The 8977-nt window shown below is 42.6% G+C and overlaps 1 non-coding gene across 1 annotated transcript; it reads left to right on the top strand.

Annotated features, from left to right (window-relative positions):
• The first annotated feature begins 8273 nt into the window (after nt 1-8273).
• TRNAG-CCC (transfer RNA glycine (anticodon CCC)) lies at nt 8274-8346 on the top strand. The gene has a single exon. It is a non-coding gene; the product is annotated as a tRNA-Gly (tRNA).
• Nucleotides 8347-8977: the final 631 nt, after the last annotated feature.

The following is an 8977-nucleotide window of genomic DNA, read 5'->3' as shown; positions in this document are numbered from 1 at the left end:
TAGATAAAAGATGTTCTTTTAAAATGTACTTTGGGATTGTAACTTAACTTTTCTGTGTCTTTGTCTGGAAATGCAGGGGTCCCCACCTATTTCATAGGGTGGCTTTGAGGCCTGAGTGAGATAACAGATGCTGAATAAATGTTAAACCCCTTCTTGCTTTTTGCTCTTTTAATTCTTATACAAGTACACACACATGCACACGCACACACATACTTTTTTTTTTAGTGAGTTTCCTTCCTTCCATTCATTTCCTTTTCTTTCTCAGTTACCCCACTGAAGTACGTAAGGATCATACACGACCCATTTGTGAAAATCAGTGTTCTGGTTGGAAAGCCAGTCTTCTCTGTCCTGCCGACCACTTGCTTTACCTTTGCTATTTTCACTCCTGAAAATAAAAACAAAACAGTCCCAACAAACTGCAAACAAAAAATCCTGACATATTCAGGAGTCCAGAGTCCAAGTGTAGGAAACAACAGATATTTGAACTTGGGTGACTTGTGAACAGGAAAGTTGTGGCGGACATATACTGCATTAAGGCAGCAGGACTCCAATTTGCTGAACACATCTGAGTCCAGAACTTTCTGCAGCTGTCACCTGGGAGTCATCACCATGCTGAGAGATTTGGTCCGGCCCATGCTACCCTTTTTCAAGCCTTGACTCAGAGCCCAATTTAACTGACCTCCACGCAGCGGGACCAGTGACACTCGTAACAGATGCCCCATCTGTTGCGTGGGCATCAAAAAACTTCCACTGAGGTATAGCCCAGCCTGTGCCCAACACCAAAGTTCCCAAGCTTTCTTCTGACCCATGGACAATTCTGGAGGAGACAAAACATCACAAAAGGGCAGCTGGATAAGTTTTCATGGAAAAAATGATGGATGCTATTTTTCTCAACATGAAGTTGGGACTGAGAGAATGAGGAAGAAAATATGGATACTTAGCTTTGTCATCAGAGTTCTAAATATCTGTTAGAAAAGTCACCTATCTTCTTCCTGTCTTCTGGAGTCATAGCTATGAAACAGCACAAAATGGGATTCTTCCATTAGGCGTTCATTCATTAACTGGCTTTTGGGTACTAGATCTCATGGTAGGCACTGGGAATTCACAAGCTAATGCAACAGTTGGTACTCCGAAGGACCTTGCTCTTATGAGGCGGGGTAGGCAATAGACAAGACAATGAATATTACCATGGACCTTGCTAAGTATTATGATGGGGGTGATTCGGTGGGCTCCATGAGCTCCTAAAAGAGTGGTAACCTAGGCTAGGGTGGGCAAGGAAGGCTAGCCAGAGAAAATGACATGTCAGCTGAGGTCATACCTAAGGTTGAGTACGACTCACCCAGGCAAAGACTTTCCTGGTGGCTCAAACAGTAAAGCGTCTGCCTATAATGCAGGAGACCCGGGTTTGATCCCTGGGTAGGGAAGATCCTCTGGAGAAGGAAAAGGCAACCCATTCCAGTACTCTTGCCTGGTATATCCCATGGATGGAGGAGCCTGGCGAGCTATAATCCATGGGGTCCCAAAGAGTTGGACTCTGCTGAACGACTTCACTTTCACTTCCACTTTCAGCCAGGCAAAGGCAGGATAAGGCGGGGCAGAGAGGAGAATGTGGAAGAGAGCAAGAGCTGGCATTTCTGGGATGTTGACTATTAATATATGCTTTGGATCCGTCTGAGCTGTTTATCTGTATTACCTCAATTATGTGGCAATTGCTAGTATGATGCCCTTTTTACATGATAAAACAGAGAGGTAAGGTTGCAGGTTTAGTGCCACACAGCAATTAAGTGGCAAAGCTGGGATTTACATCAGGCATACTGGTTCCAGAGCCTTAGCTCTTAACCACTACACAGAGAAGATGGCAAGAGAGCATATGAGGACTTCAGAAGTAACTTCAGCTTCTCTAGTATGGTTGACTGGGGCCATAACTAGGAAGTCAGTGCATCACAAAGTGAACACCCTTCACACAGAACATAGTGCAGACAGAGGGTCTTCAGTCTTCTCATTGTATACACACAAGAAGTGACCATTAGCTTGATAAAATTTGGGGGTATGTATATGATGCTTGATGAAAATTACTTATGTTTTGTTTATATTATGTAATTATGACTGGAAAAATGAAAAGTATTAAGAAGATATTAGCAGAGAATCTATATAAAAGTTCTAAAATCTTTTCAACATTTTTTTTGGGGGTGAAAAACTTGATGTTGCTTCCACCAAGATAACTTTTTAATAACTGATTTTGTGTTTCAGATGTTTGCAAGGCCCTCTACTCGGGAACTTTTCATGTGCACTTCTTTGGAGTCCTGATAGTGACCATCAACAGAAAATTTGTTCACATCAACAGGTCATAAGACATTTTTAGATCTTTTATTTTACAACCATTCAAAAAGGTATGAAAGTTGAAATTGCATTAAGATATCTAACAGGGCTCCTTTTTCTTTCATGGACAAAGGTGAAAGTGAAAATGGATTTCCAAAGCAGGTAAACCCTTGGTAATAAAGCATTTTAGAACACTGACAAAGCTTGAGTTAGCACAAGGCACATGGGGTGTCACAGGGCCACCTTGTAGCCATCTGAGGTGCCTGAAAGGATGGTGATGGCAGCCACCACTGGACAAATGTATTCACTTAGATGCAGACAGAGCTTCCTGCCTGACCTCCTCTGCAGCCCTGCCACTCAACCCTCAGCATCTTGGGCTGCTGGCCATCCCCTGGTGTACCTGGCAGCTCCTGGAGCACCTTGTCTGCAATGCAGAGTGATGCCCTCTGCAGCTGCTACTGAGATGAACATCAAGGATCAGGGTGTCAGCATGTGGTCCAGCCCAAGTTAGACCTCCTCACTCCCAGTATGGGACAGGAGTATGACATCAGACTGGCTCTGCCACTCTCTCAAGAGCCCTGGACAAAGCTACTCACAGCCTGAGGGCACTAGTCTGGCTGCCTCATGGCCAAATGAACTGATGTCTGGTGGCACCTCTGCAGTTCATTTGTAGCTCATCAACTGGGAAATTCTAAATTAAATAGTGCTTAAGTATTAAGGCTCTGGAGCCAGACAGCCTGGACTGGAATCCCAGTTTCTCTTCTACCCAGCTCTGTGTCTTTGGGGCAAGTTAATCAACGTTTCTTTTTCCCTGCTTTCTCATCTGTAGGCTCATAGTCTGTGTATGGGGCTTCCCAGGTGGTTCAGCAGTAAAAAATCTACCTGCCAATGCAGGAGCCTCAGGAGATGTGGGTTTGATCCTTGGGTTGGAAAATCCCCTAGAAGAGGGCATGGCAACCTACTCTAGTATTCTTGCTGGATAATCCTATGGACAGAGGAGTTGGTAAGGATGTGGGGAGGATCCTAGGGTAAGGAAATCACATCTCCAAGGCTTTCAGGCAGGAAGGAATTTAGTGTATGGAATAAAGAGACCCATGGGCTGAGCATATGAGCATGCATCAGTAAGAGTGGCCTACAGTAGGGCTAGAGAAACAAGCAGTGGTCAGATCTTGCAAGGCCCTGTTGGCCACCTGGAGGAATTCCATTTTTTTAAAAATATTTTAGCATTTAATTCTAATTTTTAAATTTTATTTATTTTTAATTCATTTTTTAAAGACCTAATTTTATTTATTTATATCAAAACTTTTTGTCTGCATGGCATGTGGATCTTAGTTCCCGGACTAAAGATGGAACCCATACTCCCTGCAGTGGAAGGTCACAGTCTTAACCACTGGGCCAACAGAAAGTCTGAATTTCATTTTTAACCCAAAGTACAAACGGTTTGAGTATAGTAGAAATATGACTCAAAGTGTGATGTGCATAGATGAATTGAAACACAATGGAAACTGAAAGCCCAGTGGGTATTTTCTGTAGTCACCCCAGGAGAGGGATGATGAAGGTTTAAACTTGGTGGTGGCAGCGGAGACAAGGGAAGAAGGTAGATTAATTTCTAAAGTAGTATTGACAGGCCGTGATTAAAAATTGGATGTGGAGGTAAGGTGGAAAAGAAGGAGGAGAATTATGGTTCTCAGTTGTCTTTCTTGGGCAAGTAGGTACCATTGTACTGGGATTTGAAAAGAAATATAAAGAAAATTTTGAATGTGGATTCAAGTATTTATGAGATGGTTATGTGAATATGTCTGGACATATAGTGGACTAAAAAAATTATTTTAGAGAGAAGGGAGTCATTAATGTACAGGTGGGATTCAAAGTCATTGGAATGGATGAGATTGCCAGAACGTAGCTTTTATGGCAGTTCAAAGCCCTGATCTCTGATGCTTTGTGAGAGTGAATGCAGGTGAAGAAGGCACCAGCCCAGGAGTGATTCAAAAAACAGAAAGAAAATCCTATCTTATTGGTAGGTTAATGATGACACAGGAGGAAGGGAAAGAGAGTACTTCCAGAAGATGTACAGCCCTACTAAGTCAAAAGCTGATGCTCATCAAAGAAGTCAAGGAAGGTAAGCGTTTGAATGTACCATGGAATCAACAATAAAGTTTAACTTACACCAGAGCAATTTTTGTGAAATGGTTTAGACAAGAGCAAGACTGGAGGGAATGGGAAGTGAGGAAGCCTAAAAAGATTCATTTGAACCTATTTTCTTTTCTATGCACTGTCCTATATTTCTCCTTCTTTTATTGACAAAGATAAGAGAGCCTTCTTCAGCGATCAATGCGAAGAAATAGAGGAAAACAACAGAATGGGAAAGACTAGAGATCTCTTCAAGAAAATTAGAGATACCAAGGGAATATTTCATGCAAAGATGGGCTCGATAAAGGACAGAAATGGTCTGGACCTAACAGAAGCAGAAGATATTAAGAAGAGGTGGCAAGAATACACAGAAGAACTGTACAAAAAAGATCTTCACGACCCAGATAATCATGATGATGTGATCACTAATCTAGAGCCAGACATCTTGGACTGTGAAGTCAAGTGGGCCTTGGAAAGCATCACTACGGACAAAGCTGGTGGAGGTGATGGAATTCCAGTTGAGCTGTTTCAAATCCTGGAAGATGATGCTGTGAAAGTGCTGCACTCAATATGCCAGCAAATTTGGAAAACTCAGCAGTGGCCACAGGACTGGAAAAGGTCAGTTTTCATTCCAGTCCCAAAGAAAGACAATGCCAAAGAATGCTCAAACTACCGCACAATTGCACTCATCTCACATGCTAGTCAAGTAATGCTCAAAATTCTCCAAGCCAGGCTTCAGCAATATGTGAACCGTGAACTTCCTGATGTTTAAGCTGGCTTTAGAAAAGGCAGAAGAACCAGAGATCAAATTGCCAACATCCGCTGGATCATGGAAAAAGCAAGAGAGTTCCAGAAAAACATCTATTTCTGCTTTATTGACTATGCCAAAGCCTTTGACTGTGTGGATCCCCAAAAATGAGGAAAATTCTGAAAGAGATGGGAATACCAGACCACCTGACCTGCCTCTTGAGAAACCTATATGCAGGTCAGGAGGCAACAGTTAGAATTGGACATGGAACAACAGACTGGTTCCAAATAGGAAAAGGAGTACATCAAGGCTGTATATTGTCACCCTGCTTATTTAACTTATATGCAGAGTACATCATGAGAAACACTGGACTGGAAGAAACATAAGCTGGAATCAAGATTGCCGGGAGAAATATCAATAACCTCAGATATGCAGATGACACCACCCTTATGGCAGAAAGTGAAGAGGAGCTAAAAAGCCTCTCAATGAAAGTGAAAGAGGAGAGTGAAAAAGTTAGCTTAAAGCTCAACATTTAGAAAACGAAGATCATGGAATCCAGTCCCATCACTTCATGGGAAATAGATGGGGAAATAGTGGAAACAGTGTCAGACTTTATTTTTTTGAGCTCCAAAATGACTGCAGATGGTGACTGCAGCCATGAAATTAAAAGACGCTTACTCCTTGGAAGAAAAGTTATGACCAACCAGATAGTATATTCAAAAGCAGAGACATTGCTTTGCCGACTAAGGTCTGTCTAGTCAAGGCTATGGTTTTTCCTGTGGTCATGTATGGATGTGAGAGTTGGACTGTGAAGAGGGCTGAGTACCGAAGAACTGATGCTTTTGAACTGTGGTGTTGGAGAAGACTCTTGCAAGTCCCTTGGACTGCAAGGAGATCCAACCAGTCCATTCTGAAGGAGATCAGCCCTGGGATTTCTTTGGAAGGAATGATGCTAAAGCTGAAACTCCAGTACTTTGGCCACCTCATGCGAAGAGTTGACTCATTGGAAAAGACTCTGATGCTGGGAGGGATTGGGGACAGGAGGAGAAGGGGACGACCGAGGATGAGATGGCTGGATGGCATCACTGACTCGATGGACGTGAGTCTGAGTGAACTCCGCGAGATGGTAATGGACAGGGAGGCCTGACGTGCTGCGATTCATGGGGTCGCAAAGAGTCGGATGCGACTGAGCGACTGAACTGAACTGAACTGAACTGAACTTATTGACAAAATGATGGACATGACTGCCTGCATCTGCTGATCCCACTTCCTAACCACCCATTCTCTCCTCCATCCCCAGCCAAACCCATGAAATGTATTGCCCATTTTCAGAAGGCATCACTGGCAGTTTTCATGTGAAGCCCCATCATTGCTGACTTCATTTGACAGTAGGAAAATAAAATCTCTTCTGTTTTTATTAGGCATTTCAGGTACCAGTTATTGTTGTTTAGTTGCTAAGTCATGTCCAACTCTTTGCAACACCATGGACTGTAGCCTACCAGGCTCCTAGATCCATGGGATTCTCCAGGCAAGAATACTGCAGTGGGTTTCCATATCCTTCTCCAATGCAGAGGTAAAATCATAAGTTACTCTTGATGAGCTAACAATGGGAGCTATAGATAGATAAATATAGATAAATAATTATGATTAAGTTTGACAATTGCAATGGGTGGAATACTGAGTATTTTGTTATCTAATCTAAGAACAGTGGTTCTCTGTTTTTTCCTATCTTAACCCATGACAGATAACTTTCCCTGCCTGGCAGGCTTCATGAACTGAGAATTTAACCCACTCCTTTCCCCTCTAGTTAAGAAAGCATAGCACATTGGGATACAAACAAGAGAAAATGACATTAATAGAATTAGGATATTTTTGAATGCATTCTTATTAATTGTAAAGGAAAACATTCACACACTACAGAATTTTATCATTAAAAACAGATTCCTCGTGCTATACCACAAACAGGTATAAGGAAAAAGAGATACAGGTTCAGTAGTTGGGTATCAGAGGTAGGGAAGGGTGGGGGAAAAGTGAATGCAGGAGGCATAGATGAGGCATCTGCTCATGAAGTGTCTTCTGCACCAAGAAGTTTTAGTTTTATTCAACAGAGTGAAGGGGAAGCCACAGAAAAACGAAGAAGTCCAGAGTAAGGGTTGAACGGGATTGGCCAAAACCATAGGGGCAGATTGAAAATGAAAGGGAGAGTCACTCAGTTGTGTCTGACTCTTTGTGACCCCATGGTCTATACAGTCCATGGAATTCTCCACATCAGAATACTGGAGTGGGTAGCCTTTCTCTTCTCCAGGGGATCTTCTCAACCGAGGGGTTGAACCCAGGCCTCCTGCATTGCAGGCCGATGCTTTACCTGCTGAGCCACAAGGGAAGACCAAGAATACTGGAGTGGGTAGCCTATCCCTTCTCCAGGGAGTCTTCCTGACCCAGGAATCAAACTGGGTTCTCCTGCATTGTAGGCAGATTATTTACCAACTGAGATATCAAGGAAGCCCCGTGGATCGAAAAGATGAACCAAAGGTGTGGAGATGGGTTAAAAGAATATTGTAGTGATCCAAGCAGAAGATGAGGGTGGCCTGCACTAAGAGAGACAGTGGGGAAAAAGGGAAACAAGATACATATATGAAAACATTTGATGATTTTCATGTAGCCACATGATCCTGCTTCACCTCAGAAAGCACTTCTTCACTCTGACCCTTCTATTTTTAAGGTTCACATGTTCTTCCTCTTGCCCTTTGGTTCATAGAAAGACAAGTTCATTACAGAGAGAAATTCCATTTTGGCCATTTCTTTTCTGTCTTTATGCTCCCTTAAAAAATTCATCAGCTCCCTTGGCATCAACTTGTGCCTTGGTGCTGATGGTTCCTAAGGAACCGACTGCAAGTTCAAAGTCAACTTGAATGTACAGCAATTAGAATGTGATGTTTTTTGTCTTGGCATTTATACTAGCCAACTCTCTAAGTTTTTGTTTCCCTCATGGGTACTAATTGTCCTGATCACTCCAATTTCCAACTTTCCTTTAGTATAAAATTATGCCCTTCTTCTAAAATTCTCTTTAGGGGCTTCCCTGGTGGTCCAGTGGCTAAGACTCTGCACTCCCAATGCAGAGGTCCCTGGTTCAATCACTGGTCAGGGAACTAGATCCCACATGCTGTAACTTAGGATCCTGCATGCCACATCTAAGACCAAGCACAGCCAAATAACTAAACAAAAATAAAATTTCCTTTAAGTAGTCAGCAAGTTGTTTCTACCTTTTTCTACAAAATAACTCTTAAATCCATCTTTTCATCTCCTTTAGCCCTGCCTCACTTACTACAGTGCTTGGCATAGCATAGGACGTTGGTCAAATTGGTTGATTTGTTGGTTGATTAAAGTCTACCTAAGTCTAGTGCCTCATAAGTTTAGGCCTTGACCTCTTAAAATGGCAGTTACTTACTCACTCCCCTTGTTGGGAAACCTAGCAGCTTTCCACTGCCATGGAATAAGTTTCAAATCCCATAATCTATCCCACCTATCTTGTGCAAAATGGGCTTCCCTTGTGGCTCAGGGGTAAAGAATCTGCCTGCCAATGCAAGGGATGTGGGTTTGATCCCTGAAGAAGGAAGATCCCCTGGAGAAGGAAATGGCAACCTACTTCAGTATTCTTGCCTGGGAAATCCCATGGACAGAGGAGCCTGGTGGACCACAGTCCATGGGGTTGCAAAAGAGTTAGACATAACTTACAGACTAAATAACAACAATAATCTTATGCAAATTTTCTAGAGCCTA

Source organism: Ovis canadensis, chromosome 4 (assembly GCF_042477335.2).
Source record: "Ovis canadensis isolate MfBH-ARS-UI-01 breed Bighorn chromosome 4, ARS-UI_OviCan_v2, whole genome shotgun sequence".
Lineage (NCBI taxonomy): Eukaryota > Metazoa > Chordata > Mammalia > Artiodactyla > Bovidae > Ovis > Ovis canadensis.
Note: the sequence above shows the minus strand (reverse complement) of the source record. Positions and strands in the feature narration are given on the sequence as shown.